This window comes from Coturnix japonica, chromosome 1, assembly GCF_054131305.1.
Source record: "Coturnix japonica strain WE chromosome 1, WE-NBRP24, whole genome shotgun sequence".
NCBI lineage: Eukaryota > Metazoa > Chordata > Aves > Galliformes > Phasianidae > Coturnix > Coturnix japonica.
In genome coordinates this window covers 124,213,836-124,231,067 of record NC_140663.1, presented here as the reverse complement: position 1 = coordinate 124,231,067, position 17,232 = coordinate 124,213,836, and the positions used below count along the sequence as shown (strand labels likewise).

General features: G+C 36.6%; 1 long non-coding RNA gene across 5 annotated transcripts in view; it reads right to left on the bottom strand.

Annotated features, from left to right (window-relative positions):
- Window positions 1–16,812, bottom strand: part of LOC107306672 (uncharacterized) — a 151,668-nt gene extending 134,856 nt beyond the window's left edge. For all 5 annotated transcript variants that reach the window (XR_004305856.2, XR_014947754.1, XR_001552233.3 and 2 more), the window contains exons 1-2: window positions 16,275–16,812; window positions 15,914–15,951 (exon numbers count right to left, since the gene is read on the bottom strand). This is a non-coding gene — a long non-coding RNA (uncharacterized LOC107306672). The remainder of the gene's footprint in view (window positions 1–15,913; window positions 15,952–16,274) is intronic.
- Between the last annotated feature and the right edge of the window lie 420 nt (window positions 16,813–17,232).

Here is a 17,232-nt window from a genome sequence, read left to right as displayed (position 1 = left end):
TTGTTATTGAAAAACTATGCATACAGCAATCCCATTTTACATTTAACAACGCGGAACTCAATACAAATAAAACTAACCTTCAGTAACGGCAGACTAACCTTGAAATTTCATCTGGATTCTTTATCTAAGGTATCCCAAAAGCAAACAGTATGTCTTTTTTAATTCTCACAACAGGAAATTATGGAAAGGATATGTTTAGAAGCAAATTAAATTTTAAGAAAGAGCATCTAGGCCCTTCTAACCAGGAAACTAAGGCAAGTTGAATCCTCAGTAACTGCCTAGGTTAGTCAAAAGGGATTATTCTTCCAGATGAAATCATGATCATCTCTGAAAAGTGTGTTGATTCTGTAAGTGAGAATGAAAGATACCAACTTCTTCAAGGCAAGAAGAGACTGCTGACTGCGTGGCAGTAAGGAAAGCTACAACTAGAAACTCAAGTAGAGCAAGAACTAAAATTAGTTGAATGAAAATATATGAAACCCACAGCTAACTTTGAATAAAGTAAAGGAGTTATATCCTGGAAGGTGTGGAATGGAAATGTAGACTCTAGTAGTCTTGCTGCCTTAGGTTTGAGTCAGTAGGAAGAATCAGCTTGATTAATAGTAAATAGCAGAGGTGGAAATAAAGCCCAAGCTGTTCACCTGATGCCATCAGGTATTTACTGGACAAACCAAGCTATCTGCAGCATAAACAAGGATCCTGATACACTCATTTTAATGGCTCTACTTAATATCAGGTATTAAAAAGATGAGTGCCTACTAGGACAGTAGTTATCTACAATTTCTGCTTGAAGAGAATCACATTTCCTAGGTGTAAATCCTGAAGCACATAAGCTGGGCCTGCTTTCTTGGGGTATAAAGCTCTATCACTGATTACAGAGGAAGTTGAGGGAAACAATGTGTCTGTATACCTCTGATATGCATGGGTGACAGGTCTTGGCTTTTGTAGAGAAAAGGATCTTTAATGAGACAGCAGATTTCTAAGAAAAATAAATCTTAAAGAAGGAAGTATTTCTGGACCTACTGTTTAGAGTCAAAGTGATCAAACTTTTGTGAATCTAATGAAAGATACTAGGTAGAAAGGGAATGAATTAGTAATGCAAGTGGGTCTAACAGCTATTGATCTATAATTCCAGAAGGGCAGAAAATAGTAAATTAAGAAGTTGTAGAGGACTAGGATTCAGGATCTCCAGGTAGCTTCTTAACTATAGTGACACTGGCAATCACATCATGAGGACAAAGGGACAGAAGAGTTTGAAATAACAGAATAAAATGTCTGGTGAAGGCACTAACTTCCCTTGTTCATCTACTTGCAAGCTGGGGCTTTTATTTTTTGCTACTTAGCTACCTTACAAATCATAACACATACAGAAAGACAAGGCTTAAATAGATTATTTGACTGATGTTTTTCAATTTCTCTGCAAACTAACTTGCTATGGCAGATAATGGTCTGCCTGAAAAAGTACTTTTCCAGTCCTCAAACAGGAGCCACAGTGAAATTGAGAGAGGTCAAAAGAAGTCAGCTGCCATTTTCACTCCCATTTTTTATGGAAATGGGCAACAGATTGGTGAAGACATTGTGAAGGCTCTAAGGCAATCACTCTTTCAATTTGTCCAATATTAGTTTCAATAAGAACCGAGAACAGAAACAATTGCCAGCAGTCCCTAGTTGATTTGTTAAGACTCACTCTTGTCCACTTCAAATCACCTTTGACATTTACAAGCTCAACTTTGCAAACAACATTTGAGTATTATTATTTTATCTGATGCTTCTATTATACCTATGCCTAAGCTACCATAATGCTAAAAGTGATGCATAGATATCAAGAACACTGTTGTTTTTTATACCTCCTCTTTGTGGAAAACAAGGAAGCTTCTGTTCTTGTACGTAAACACATTACTCCCATCATTATTCATGCAAGAAATAGTATTTTGAGAAAATGTACAGATATATGTCGAGTATGAATTTGAAAAATTGAGATGTTTATAATAAGACAACCAAACTGATAGCAAATTATGTAGTTTGATCTGAAAGTAATGTTTTGTTTTTTTTTTTTTTTTTCCCATGGAAACAACAACAGATACAAAGAGCACAATAACACTATTCGATAGAGAAAATTCTCAGTTACAAAACAGCACTTTTCAACATAGCTACCATTAGCTATGAGTTTTTGCCAGTGATGGACATGAGCTTTTGTACCACACTCATAAAAACCTGCATGGATATCTGGAATGTGGGTAATATTACTGTCACCAGCGCTGAAACTCACTGTGCCCTTATTCATTGTTTAGTCTCCATCAGTGTTCAGTAAGCACTGATGAATGTCAGTGGGCACAGTTTCTTCTGCATAGATGAATTCTGTGACACACCTTTGCTCCATATGCATTTCCATGTCAGATGCCAACGCATCAGACCACCTCTCTCCTGCCATCTGCCACATGACAACAAAATGTAATGGAATGATGGTAGGAAGGTTCAGCCTCTACTGCCATCCCACCAACATCCGCCTCTGACATTGTGAGTCATTACAATAAAATAGGAAGTGTTGCTTTTGAAGTAACCCTTGCAACTTTTCCTTGCATTCCTATATAAAAACAATATTCATAGAGTTCACAGAGTATAATAAGCAAAGAAATGTTATTAGAAAGAATTTCGTTCACTCTACGTTTTTCCTCTTTGCAATATGCAACACCTTGCATGTTACTCTCAAATGCAAGTCATGGAAGCACAAAGAAAGATAAACCTGTGCATGACTAGGTTATTATGGTATTGACAAATATTCCTAAAACACAAAAGACAAGCGTGATTCAGTATGATTCTGGTGCACGATATTTTGAGGCTGGTAGGAACATTTCTCTGGGTCAAACTGTTTGTAAGATGGTGACCAAGACAGAGGAAAATATTAGTGTAGGATGGGTGGTGTTTGGTAAATAGTGTAGATTCTTAAAGATGCCACATTCCTGAAGCAAATATTGAATAGCATGTTAATTTTGCTTACTGTCAATGAAAATGGCAATCAGTAGAATGTAAATTACAGAAGAGTGGAACAGTCAGTGCAGTGGACCACATTTAAGGAGAACAGAACTGCTATACGTGTTTGGTAATATAAAATATGTCTACAGCGGCTTCTGTGTTGGAATGCAGAGATAGCTAGAGTGGTTTCAGCTGAGTTGGACCCCAAGCAAGCTACAGCACAGACCATCCTAAATGTAATTAAAGGAAAAGGAATACATGCAAGAAAAGAAATATAGTATTGCCTGAGAGTTTGCACAGAACACTGGGAATGTTCCACTGTGTGGGGAAACTTGATGATGGAGTTAAGCCAGATTCAGCAAAATTCATAAGGCATCTATAAGGAAATTCTGGATGGAGCACTTAGTTTATTAAATCTTATGTGCCCTGCAAATACTTAATATGATAATAGCAATAATGTATCTTTGAATTGTTTTAGGAGATTTTTGTATGTGTGCATTTAAAGGAATATTCAAAAGTTACTTCAAGTATTGTAATGTAAAGAGTAAATCAGTGTGAATTTGCAGAACTAATAGCAATAAAAAGGTGGAGTTTTTTTGTCTTTTTTTTTTTTAAATACACCATCAAATAAATTGTGTGTGTAAAGATTCTCTCGCTAGCTGCAGGTAAACTACAAAAATTCCAGTTGACTGCACTGTGGAAGGATGAATCCCATTAGCACCTTGATATTTGCTCCTACTTTCCTTTTACTTTTCACTTGTGACTTTATAAGTGACAATGAAGTATTGTCTCTATGGTATATAAGTGGGAGCTTATTTCCTGCATTTACTCTGGTTTTCTTAGGGGAAAGGGGATTTACAGTTAATAACAAATCCCATTCCACTTTTGGATTATTCCTGTGTACTGTAAAAACTCCTTGAATTTCAAATAATGCCAATTTCCATCTCTTCAGTTGGAGAAGCTGTAGGGAATGTGGTGCATGCTTTTTATCTTAGAACTGTAAGTGTTGTGGCAAAGGACTCAGCCATAAGGAATCCCACGTGTCACCAAGGTTGGCAATAAGCAAACGTTCATGGGAAGGCCCTGGTTTCTTAATCTTCACAGACCCATCACATCTCAGAGACATTCTCCACACTAGGTGAGTGTCAGTGACATGCTGAGGTCATGGAAGGTAGTTACTTCCATCCTTTGTGTTGCTGCATGGAAACAGCACAGAAATCTCCACCATCCTTGACTACTACCAGTAATAGATGGACATATGGAGAATGATTACTAAGCCTGTCTTTCTTTAACAGTATTTTACTGGCAGCAATTTGCAAAAGAAAGAACTGAAGAGAGAGTATTAACTCACACCCCAACATTACAGGATCAGACAAATGCAAAGAAACCCAGACTTTTGATTTTTAAGAAGTTGTTTCTCTTAAAAGCTTTTTAAGTAAAGGAAAATGAACAAGAAGAATATTTTGAAACTACAACAAGCAAATTTGTTTAAAGCTATAATGAGCTTGGATAGCAGTAGAAGAAATGTTTAGTTTGTCTGCTATTATATTCCCTCACTTTAATGGTTTTGCCAGCTTTCTTTCTGGGACATCCATTATTATACTAATATTCATTTAATCCTACTACAACTAATTATATTTTCCCCTTAACGAGTTTCTTACTCTGTACCAACAGAATTACATCTAACGAAACATAGGAGTATTGAAGACTCAAATGATGGCAGTCCCTCTCCGTACAAAATTGTAACCGGTATAGATCACACACATAACATTACAGTGACAACATCTAGAACGTGGGGAATGGGAACAGAATGATAATGATATTCAAACAGGAACCCAGCACCCCCTCAACCCTGGAACAATTAATAACTTCAGCTGGAACAATTGACAGAGGGGAAATGAATCATTCTCTTTGACAAGAACAAAACTATATTAAAATGTAATAGTTTATTAAACAACTGACTTCAGAAGTTAAATTACTAAATTGCATCTCCATGGGTTTTAAGAAGTACTGTCTGATCACAATAATGGATTGCCTACAAACTTTTATCTTAGCCATTGCCTCCAGAGTTGCTGTATTTAATTATTTAAACATTGTATTAATGAAACATGTTATACTGGTACGAAAACTACTTTTATCACCACACATGAAAGACAAAAATATATGTGGTTTACACTACACAAATGCATTTGCATCCCCTTTGCGCACAATAAAAATGCCCTCTTTCCAGATGCTCTGCCTGAAAGGATTTGTGGAACTAATTTAATATCTCCCATATCTACCATTGCTCTTGATCTGGACTTGATTTCCTTTTCTTTTCTTTTTTTTTTTTTTCTTTTTTTTTTTTCCTTATTTTTTTCCTATTTTTTCTTTTTTCTTTCTTTCTTTTTTTTTTTTTTTTCCACAAAATAAATAATACAAATAAACTATTTAAAATATTTTACTGCACCTGTTGCAATGCATTTTCACCCCCTGTAGGTTTGATTTATGTCAAATGAGAACACGTCACTGGAGCATCAGATTGCATCATATACAAAAACCCTAGCAGCACTGCAAATTGATGCCACATCGGATGTTGTAATAGATATCCATAAATATAATACAAAGAAACAAGAGGACTACTTAAAGTTCAAGAAAAATAAAAAAGTAAAAAGAAAAAGAAAACAGGTATGGCATGAATGAGATCATGTAGAAGCATTCTGATTTCCATGCGTCCTTTGGAGTCTGATAACCTCTGCTGGACAGCCAAGACCTCTGCCTTATGAACTACTGAGAACTTATTGACAGTAGCATAGTGCCACCATTAATTTTTGTGGAGCAACCACAAGGGGGGAGTAAGATACATATTTGAATGGGTTCAGATGTTTGCTGACAGTAGGTGGAACACTGTGAAGTAAGAAAACTTGGAAAAATTCCATGCTGTATTGGTATAGCATGTAGAGATGAATGCTTATGCTCAAAGTAATAGTTGCTCTCCTGTCACTTGAAGCCTCTCTCCCATATTTTTTTTTGCTGGTCCTATCATCTCCAGCTGCCGTCATCCCTTTCTCCTTGACCAACTGTCCCAAGAGGGATAAAAGCATTTGGCAAAGTGCTCTGGAGCACGGGAATAACCAAAACTTATGTACTTAAATGAAAAATGCAGAAATGAACAGAATGCTAATCATATGAGCTTACAGTGAAGCAACTTTGAGAGCCCTTATGAAGAGAGTCTTGGCTTGGAAACCTGCAGTACTCATTGAATAATCATTTTTAGTGGAAGGAGTTTTCAAATACTCTGCAGAATCCTGTGCAGAAGAACGCAGTGGTGCTTTTCTCTTCAAAATGCACAAACAAAATATCTCCATGCAAAGTACATTTTTCAGTAGTTCAGCAAGGAGACAATTGGAGACAATAACACTTCTCTGGCTTACAACTGTATTGCAAAGACTAATGATGACAGTATTCTGCAAAAAAAAAATAAATGTTTGAAGGGTATTTAAAAATGTTAGAAATGCTAAAAAGTCATTCCTTAGCTTCCTGAACAGTATATTGAAAATCCAAGTGCTGCTATGTGTCTTTAGAGCCAGAACAGAATATGTAAAAAAACCAACAACACCCTAAAACAACAAAACCAAACAAAAATAATCTCAAAACAATACTATCTCATTTTCTTAGGGAAGTAACAAATACATGATCTGAGTTTTGCTTGGTGCTAGTAAGGCTTCCAGTAATGTACTGCACCTGCTTTTTGACCACTGTCCTTAAAAACAAATGTGGATGATTTGGAAAGCAAGGGTCAAAAGAGAATAATGAAAGTGATCAGAAAAGAAGACCTGTGAAAGAAAGATGAAGGCCATGTAGTCATTCTGCCTAAAAGTAAAGAAAACTGTGAGAGAAATGATAGCAGCTGAGAGAGATGTAAAAGAATGAGAATAATCTGTATGACAAGCCCAATGTGGATAGGACAAGAAGTAATAGCCTTGAATCACAGCAAGAGGGATTCGAGTTAGAAAAAAAAAACCCTGTCATTGTGGTAAAAGCTAAGCAATTGAGAAGAATGCTTACCTCACCTGGTGAGACTGCAGGATCTCAACTACTGGGAGATTTCAAGAACAAGTTGGGCAGATATCTGTCAGATATGCTCAATGTCCTGCCTTTTACTTGGACTACCTGATGAAGAGAGTCCTGTTTCCCCTAATTCTGGGTTTTACCATCTAGTTTTCATCAACAGTGAAAATTACTTATTTTGTGTGAGAGCTACAGAGACTTCACACGTGGAAGCCATTAAGGAAGGGCAAACTTAAAAGATCTTCCAAAAAAATTCACCTGCATTTCGATATGGGAAGGCAGTACCCATTTGCTGAAGGAATCCTGGTCTATTAACAGGAAGACAACCAGGAAATGAATTTCTCTCTGGAAATTTTCTTGTGTGGTAGCCAAGCCTTCAGAATGACTTTCCCAGAATTGTTTTCCTTCCCCGCACAAACAGCTGTTAGAAAGGAGCTCTCTACACACTGCACAGATGGTAGAAGGGTCAGGATGATGGTGAATTCATGCTCCATGGAGAGTGTGAAGCCACAAAGGAGGCAATTCTGTCATATTTTTTTTCTATATGGAAAAGTGTCCCATCTGAAGTTGGACAGATAGGTGGTTTTGGGGGACTGTATGGACACCGTGTGTCAGTAATGGCATGGAAACAGAGATGTTGAAAATGATGGAATAATCCTATGACAAATTAAGACACTGATAGTCCACCCTGAGGTCTATGTTCTGAACACAGTGACAAAAGGCTGAATAACAAGTGGCAGAACAGAATGCTGACACATAAATAAGACATGCAGGATGGGACTCCTTTAACTGATATTAACCATGGTCTGAAAGATAAGCAGTGATTTGAAATCTTTTGCAGGATGAAGCTGAGGCTATAGGACTGGAAAGGAGCCATTAGAAAGAGAGTATGTAGAGAAAGCATCAGTTTTAGTCCCATGCACCTGCCACACAGATTAGCTCATGCTAAGACTCATCTTCTCCTCATGGGACTATTAAGATTTGTTTAGGAAGTAAGAGAAGTCAAGCTACTGTGTCTTTGGCAGTATGAAGTCTCCCATGGTTTAACTAGTTGGTCTAAGGATTGCTGGATTGACTGTTCATACAGCACACAGGTAGCTTATACATTGGAAGTGTTTGTTTATCCAGGATATTCAGGTGGTAGCTCATTGCTCTAACTGAATTGTGAATACCTGGAAATACTGAGCAAATGATAAGTGTCCATGAGTTTTGCTTGCATAAGAAAAGGAAGATATTGCTTTCTGATGTGCTTTTGGAAGGTCAAAGAGCAAAACATGAGAGCCAGTCCCTCCACAGAAAGTAATGACTGTTAGTTTCATGGCCCCATGCTGTAACCACGCCTGTGCTCTTAGCAGATCCACAACAAGGATTTGCCTGCTTCTTTATCACTCCTTTCTTCCTCAACCTCAAACTGTAAGATGAGAAGGACTCACAGACAGGAGATAGATAAGAAGATAAATGTTTTGAATAGAAAAGGCAGGAGCAACACTGAGAGGAGATGAAATTCATATTTTTTTATACCTTGGGTTCAAATAGTTCCTCAAGTGCTTGTGGCCCTGTAGAACTGCAGCCTTTGGCAGCAGCTGGCATCAGTGCAGTATAACCTTTGATGCTATTCTACTGAAATGCACAAAATTATGTTCCTTGATCACATGAGAAACTGGTGCTAAAAGATGCTTTTAGCTCTCTTAGTTCACCTGCATAATCAGTACTGGGTCCCAAGGAGTTTGGTTTCTGCTTTACCTTGGAGTCCTTCTCATAACAATTTCTCTCTTTTCCTCCTCTCTTAATTCTCTAGCACTTTCACTGAAACAAAACCAATCAGTTTTAGCAAAAAACATACAGCCCTTGATTTTCCTGGTAGAAAGCCCCACATTGTGGGTTGTGGTTGCACATAAAGGAGCAGAATTGGCTTGAATGCCTTGTGCTATGATAAATTGGGAAGTCTTCTGAAATCATTCAGAACACTTGGGTCCTGTTTGTCATTGCACCACAATGCTGAAGTTTGTATAAACAACTACTGTAATAGATCGAAGAGTCATGCAGCAATGAGGATTTGATGCCATATTATTGGCAGTTGCATTTTATGCTTTGTGTTCTGAAGATCACACAGCACTGTGGGAACCTGCTGACGGCCGGTCCTTCATCTGAGAGAGGGAAGGTGTGATATTACACTTCTGCTTTATCTAACTTGTCCTCCAAGTGGTAAATATGTGTGTGGGTATGCACATATGCAAAGACAACTTAAAATAATTTATGAAGGAATTACAAAATCCAATATGCCATAATCTTACTAAAGTAAAAAAGAAACCATAAACCCCTCCCACATGTTAACAGCTAAACGTTACTGTACTTAAAAATGCAACTAAGGAAAAGAAATCACACTAACAAATGTACATCACTGTAAAACAATGTACTTGATGACTTCAGCCAGATCACCGACTCATGATATTTGCCTGTGTTGCCAACATGTTACTGTATGAGAAAAAATCTGTAAACACCGATGTGACAATGTACTCTGGATTATATTGCATTCAAAAAATTCACTAGGCTTTCAATACACTATGTATTAACACATCACATACAACATATATGTAAGTGTTAGGAAATGGGGCTCAGCTTTCTCTCTGCTGTTGAAGCTGAGAAACTATTCATCCTCATCCTGTCCTGCCTTTCTCCTAACTCCTCCAAATCCCACAAGCCTCTCTGAGGTAGCCAAATTTCCCCCTACTTTTCAGTGATCTTTGATCAACCAGTTCTGACAACAGATTTTAACCTGTATTTACATAAGCACATCATCCAAATTAGACTAGTGGAAAGCAAGGTAGAATTAGCTTTCAAACATACTTTGTGCTAACAAGCAATATTTATGGCAACAAAGCTTTCACATCCTTTTCTTGAGATAGTTTTTCTACATTTGCTGACTGGAAAACTATTTTTGTGTTATGGTGAGATGAGAGTAGGTATGGGTACATTGTGAAGTGAAATATTGATCCTCAATAAAATTATCTGACAGAAACTGCTTAAGAGCATCATATTGATGCTCTAAAAAGGCAAGTTGACAATAAAGAGTATTTAGCAGCATTAGAGTAGTATATAGATATTAGACTGGGAGAACACTTTTTCTTAATAAAGACTTACCATTGCCTTTGAAACTGGAAGGAAAATAGATGCATTTGTCTCACAGCATTCAAATATAGTTTACAAATATGCCTTCAGAGTTCACCATGTACTTTCTAAGGAGGCCTGTCCCCTGAATTGTCTACAAACCACTCTTAATTCTTCCCATAAACGTTTCCCCAAAACTCTCAAAGGAAATACATAGAGAAAAGTACTCATTAAAATAACATGGCAGACCTGGCTGGAACTGACAAAACCAATAAATTCACCATTAAGATTGAAACTCTGTCTTTGAGACACCCCGTTGTGCTTTGTTGCATTTTAATAAGTGTTCATCTGACCCTCTGCCAGTTAATTATGGGGATCTTCAGAATTTTGTTCTGGCCCCCTTGCTCTGCAGTACTGATGTGCTTCTTTGCTTCTTTCACTTCTATTTTTAGGGACCTTAAGGTGAGTTATCATTGTTAACCTGATAACACCCAGATCTATTTTGCTCTTTCACCTGATCCTATTGAAGCAGCTTTTAGTCTTTTTATCTTACCTCCCTAAAGTGCAAATTGGGATCTTAACTGAATATCTGAAAATAAAATAAAATAAAATAAAATAAAATAAAATAAAATAAAATAAAATAAAATAAATAAAATAAAATAAAATAAAATAAAAAAGAATCACAAAAATTAGATCCTCTTCTCCCTTTTCCCACCAACCTTCTAAAAAGTAGCTCCAGGTTAGATGAAAATCTATTTGCTACTTACAGCATGGCCAACAGAACTGGGATACAGTTGGATCTTTTTAGACTTTTCCTTTTTTTTTTTTTTTCCTCTCTTCTTTTCTTATTCTTTTAATGTTACTTATTTCAATTCATTTTGATGTTCCCATAATATGATACTGAGAGGACACAATAGATCTTTGCATAAGACTACAACTCTTGTTCGTATTTCAATGTATAGGAAACTCATTTTATTACTTCCACATCGAAGAATAATACAGGTGTCCAGGAAAGTTTTCATGCAGATGAGAGAGAAGAAGGGAAAGAGAAAATCTATAGAAGATAATGTTTCCTAGTACCTCCTGTGGCTGTTCTTTACAGCAAGAAGATTTTCTGGGTTACTCCTAAAAGAAACATGGGTTAGAGAAGGTAAAGGGAATTGATTTCTTCTGAAAAGTAACCTGTCACCCATGAGAAGACATTACTTTGTCTGGTAAAGAAATCACAGGGGGGGGCAGAAGAAAAGTTAGAAATCTTAAGGGAATAATAATTAAAAAAATAAATACATAAAAGTGATTATTTGGAGGATTCTGGGCATAATGACAATAGAGAAGGCTTTTCAAACCATTGTAGACAAACACTGATATTTTTATACTTGCTTTAAACACTCACCAGAATCTTCTGAGATTTGTCCATCACTAGAAAAATTTAACAAATACTATTTTACTAGTGGAATTTTCCCATTGAATGCAAATGATTCCAAAAGTTTATATTCAGAATGTTTCATGCTTGCCTTTGTTAGACAGCTGGTAGAGGGAAAGGGTTGCAAAAATAAAGAAAATTATATATAATGAATATCCAGTTGCAGTAGATGCTAGGAGACTAAACATATTTTTATTGTGAGGACATAATGCTTCTATAACCTAACCTTCCCCACCCCTATAGGGTAAAGAACACTTAATGAAGGAGGGGAAGCTTTTATTAATCTGTAGTCCATTTCTGTGCCATATAATATTATTTAGACATTCACCATTCACCCCATAGTAATTTCTTCCACCCGCTGCATATTTTGTAGATGAAGATCTTTTTTCAATACACATTATCTATTTTTGCAATGTAATCATTAAAATTTTAACAAATTTGCAATGCCCTGACACATAGGAGAACAATTTGCATGTTGTTCAGAGAAAATCTTTCAATTTGTGTATTATAAAGACTTCAAATTTCTTCTGTTCCTTGAACATAACTCAAACTTTACTTCTTAGAAGTAGATGCAGCTTTGTTCTGATAACTTCATCTCAATAGTAGATTTTCTACTGGATTGTATATGCCTGTATATTTTATTGTTATATATGTACACAAAGCATAAACAATAGGCTGTTCAGTTTGTCTTTGATCAGTTTCTTAGACTATTATACTTAGTTTTGAAACAAGAATTATAGGAAGAATACCTTTCTAGGGTACAGAAAAAGCTGAGAAAAACATGAATTTCTTTTTGTGGTCAAGAAATGCAACTTTCTGAAAGCTTGGAACATTATCACATGAAAGTTTATGTGATGACATTCATTTTTATAGGACACTGTTGCTCCTGTGAACTTGAACAAGAAGTCTGTGATTAACATTTCTCTCTCTCCTTTCTTCTGTATATCTATTTTTTTCTCCCAACTCTTTTTCGTTTGTTTGTATGTTTAATTTCTGTGTATAAACATTCCAAACCAAAGCAACTCTATACCTTCTCTCTTTCAGAATGTGAACACAACATGTACCAATGCTTATACTTGCTGACTGGATATTATTGCTTTCCTTGATGCAAAATTTTTATTACCTGCTTCTAATCAATTGCCCTTTGATATGCAGTTTTATAGTATCTGCTATGAATTTCTCATGCTCTTTTATTGGTGTTGGCATACAAAGTAAGTTCATCAGTAAAAGAAATTTGAATGAAATGACAAGTTGTCTCCTAATTCTTCTGGCAGATCCCAAGTCCAACCCTAGGACAGATTTCTGCCACTTTTTATCCAAAGATTTTTTTTTTAATTGGTCTGTCGTGGCTTGGCCAATGGCTACTGCCAACTCTTTAGGCCCTGATGTTGCAGTCATATTTTCATGTCTGAGATCCTATTTGCCTCCGCAAGTTTTTAGGCAGATATAAACATCAGACAAGTGTTCCAATCATTCTGTATCAATTGCAGAGAATTTTCAAATAGCTAGAGATCAACAAATGCAGAAATGAGAAAACAAATGAGAAACGCAGGTTCTCACCATGTGGTCACAATAACTGTATCTGTCCATGTATAACTCATGCACCCAGTGACAGTGTTCTATGTATGTATCCATACATACACAGTTATGCATGCATACATGTATATACTGGCACCATATTGTACATTTACACACATACATATAAGTATATGCATATGAAAAATTAACCATAGGTCTCCTGAATACATTAATCTTGTTCCTGATTTTCCATATATTCTGAGTTGGAGATGATCTGTTTTTTTCCATAGGATTCTGGACAGAGATCTAACTTATCTCAGTCTCATCACCTCATTCAAGTAAAGCATAAAATGTGCAAGCAAAGTCAGAGAATTGAGAATAATAGAGTTATTTACATTAAAAAAGGAATACTTATGTAAATATCTTACATGCACCAGTACCCTGGGCTTTTTTTTGCAATTATAGGATGCTAGAGGTAGCTGATTTGGGATTTTGGTTCTGTTCCTATCTTAAGCACACAAATATAAATAAACACTGCTAAGTCCACTGAGTGCAGCCTTATAAAACTATCTAAGAATGAGGTCTTTCTTTATGGACTTTGGGCTAATAGTTTTACAGTTTTCTTTCTGTAGGAGTGATAAATGCAAAGCAAACTTCCAAAATCCATACCCTGTTCTTTTACTGATCTGGAAAATGACCACAAGGCACAGATCTAATAGACCAATCCATGGAAAAAAAACTCTGATCCTCTAAGACCATTGGAATAATATTTGTGTTAGTTTCTGCTTGCATACAGCAGGTATGTAATTAATAGAATCCAGAACAGAGAGCACATTCTGGAGCTTAGATTATTTTCCTTTACGCTAACAAACAACATTCTCTTACAAAAACAAAACCAAAAATAAAATCAAACAAACATAAAACACTTGGAAAAAAAATACCTGGAAAACACTTCTGTTAATTTCCTCAAGTATTTTATGTAAAAATGTCATCTATTTTCAAGTGATTTATGTCTATTTGTTTATTTCACATGAAAAAAAAAATACAGCTATTGACATCATATTGAATATGCAACAAGAAGTTTGGTAGGGCTGTGAGTTGTGACTTAACGGAATTAGAATACTCTGGGTACACTGTAGCACTATATCCAGGGTTCTGTTTCTTTTAAAACTTACACGTAACTGTTAAAATGAAATAATGGTAAATGTGAACTTGAAACTTGTTTTTATTAGCTCTGATTACAATGAGGAGTTGATAACTTGGAAAACATCCCAAAGATACCTGAGGGGTGAAGCAGGAGGATTAGAGATACTTAGGAAAAACACATAACTCCTCATTTTACGGGTGTATCCATTTAAGAAGCTGTAGTTCTTGTTTTTCATAAATATAATCTCTTTATAACTTTCTTACTACCTCAGATTTGTTAAATCATCACTAAGAAAAGCTTCTCTAAAGCTTCTTCAATCTGCATTTCATTCTGTAAACATCTTCAAACAACAAGATGTGTGGGGCTACATCCTGTCCCCAACCTGTGTCCAGAGAACCCTGCTAGAGTTCATGACAGTTCACTGTGGTGCCTATGGTGCCTGAATCTTGGAGTCATCTTAACCCAATGTACAGGGAGGCCAGTCAGCCATCTTCTGTTTACTTCTCTTTTACTCCAAAGTTGTATTGGATGAGCCTCCACATCCCTAACCTGACACATTTCTATTATTAATGTTGTTAATAAGATTAATAATTATTATTTTAACTAACTAAGACGGTAAGAAAGAGAACCGCCAAATCCCAGTCCTCTGCTCTAAGAAAACCCAGGCAGTTATGCCATGGGCCCATGATCTCAGGAAGTCAGAATAGGAATCAAGTTATGAGGTGAAAGTCAGGGAGTTGGAATAATCATTTAGTAGCAAGAAATAAAATTGCCCAACTGAGCAGAGATCTATATAACTGATCATGTATATCCTTAAGATTTTGCTGAGTAACCTGCTTAATTTTAATTGCCACAAAAGTAAATTAAAATTTTGCATTTTAAGTCACTTTGAAGGCAAAAATAATCATTTATTGTCAGTGCTCTATATAATATGATAGATATTTTTCATTTTCTTTTTGTGTGGAGATATAGAAGGGTCAAGATTTTCTTTGGTGTTACAATCATATTCTACACCAGTAAGAAAAAAGGGCAATGTCCATATAAAAAACATATAGTGATCAAAATAATAATAATAACAAAAAAATTGTCCTTTGTCTGAAGTAAATTTTATATTAATTTTATTTCACGGGACAACCCCTCACCTCCCCCCCCCCCCCCCAAGTTAATGACAAGCAAGGGACTGTTTCTTTGATGAGGCACACTTTTGAGGAGTACTTTGGGGATGTGAGGGGGCGTCTTGCAGGCGTCCTGCTGCTCTGTCCTCAGAGGATAAAGCGGTGGGCATTTCCCCGAGTGCCAGCCCCTCCTCTCAAAGATGGGGCAGCAGCAACGAGGGACGCACAGCCTCTCCTGGAATGCAGACTGTTTTGGGGATAAATGCTAATGTTTAGGCAGAGCAATATTTACCGATATTCCCCTGGCCAAACGGTGCAGCATGTGAAGATGGCAAAGCAGCCAGACCCCTTCCCAAGAGTGTTTTGTTTTGTTTTGTTTTTCTTCTTTTTTCTCTTTTTATTTTTTCTTTTTCTCCCTCTGTTAACTATAATGGTGACTGCTTCTCTGCCTAAACAGCTCTGAAGGGCTGTGAAAACTGAAGTCCTCCAAAGCTATAAAAGGTTTCCTCGGATTTACAATAAAATTCTGCATTACAAATCTCCTAGTAAAATATCGGAATCGTTGCAAGCAGTACTTACATAATTGTCCGTTAAGTCAGTTTTTGTGTATTCAACACCTAGAAAATAAGGAAAGTGAATGTGGGTAGGGCAGGGAAAAACAAAGGCGGGGGAAGAATGAGGGAAAAAAAAAAAAAGGAAAGAAAAACCCTACCCTTAAACAGCCATGCAGCTATTAAACATATGCCAAAGTAAACAATAGTGTTAGGGTTTGCCATAGCTTTGCCCTGCAGGTAGACGGCAGGCGGCACAGAAGGAAAGCAAATGGAAAGGAAAAGAGAAAGACAGTACAGGATGTGGATGAGATGCCGAGCCCTGAGAGCATGAACGGGCTGATTGTGATCCTCAAGTCACACCATCAGCCATGCAAAACAGGACATACCTTTCTGGCTTGCTGGTTCTGTCGGCTGAAACAAAGCAGTCCCATTCTCAGCGGGAGGCCAAATCAAAATGAAATTTTATTTAGTCTGCACTGTCCCCAGATTGGGTTTCAGAATGACTGCTTTAGGAGATAGCATGGATGTGGCTGATGCATGCTTTGCATATGAAACTGCAATAGGAAAAAAAAATCTACATAATCAAAAAAATCTGTGCTGTGTGTATGGCAAGAACCCCTGGATGTTAGTGAATCAGCTACAATAGATGCCTTTAAAAAATGACCATTCTGAATAAAATGCACATTTGTACTCAGCAATACTATTTTCAATAAATATATAATAGATCATTTTGCATGTAATTATTCGGAAGCTGCCCTGAGAGACTGAAATATCAAATCTTTTTTTTTTTTTTTTTTTCTTTTCCTTTTTTCCCCCCTCTTTTTTTAAGTCATGCAGCAGAATTACAGTTTGGAAACAAATGCAGAGAAAATATCTATTTAAAGGGGATTTCTCTTGCTTGCAGTGGCTGGCAGTGATTGCACCTCTGAATCCTCTTCAGTTTAGTGTTTTGTTTAGGTCCCTTCTTCCCAGAGTATCCAAAGAAAGGCCTATCACAGTAAAGAACATCTGCTTTTGCACCACTGATCTAATTCATCCCACCTTGCACTTTCAAGAAAGGATTCATTCTTTGATTACACGCTTAATTTTATAAGCTATTAATAAATAATAATAAAAAAAAGACCATCAACTGATCGTGCAGCATTTTCAGAGGAAGTTGGAAATAACTTGCAAAGGCAAGGAGTAGTCTGCAGAATATGCAGGGCATACACCATGTAATGCCTTTGTTGTCAGTTATGCTGCAAATGAGATTTTCAAATAGGATTTGCAGAGGCAGGGCAGTGATCAGCACAGTGCAACATCCAAGAAAGGGAAGTTGAGCACAGTGTTCTGAGAAACAAGGGG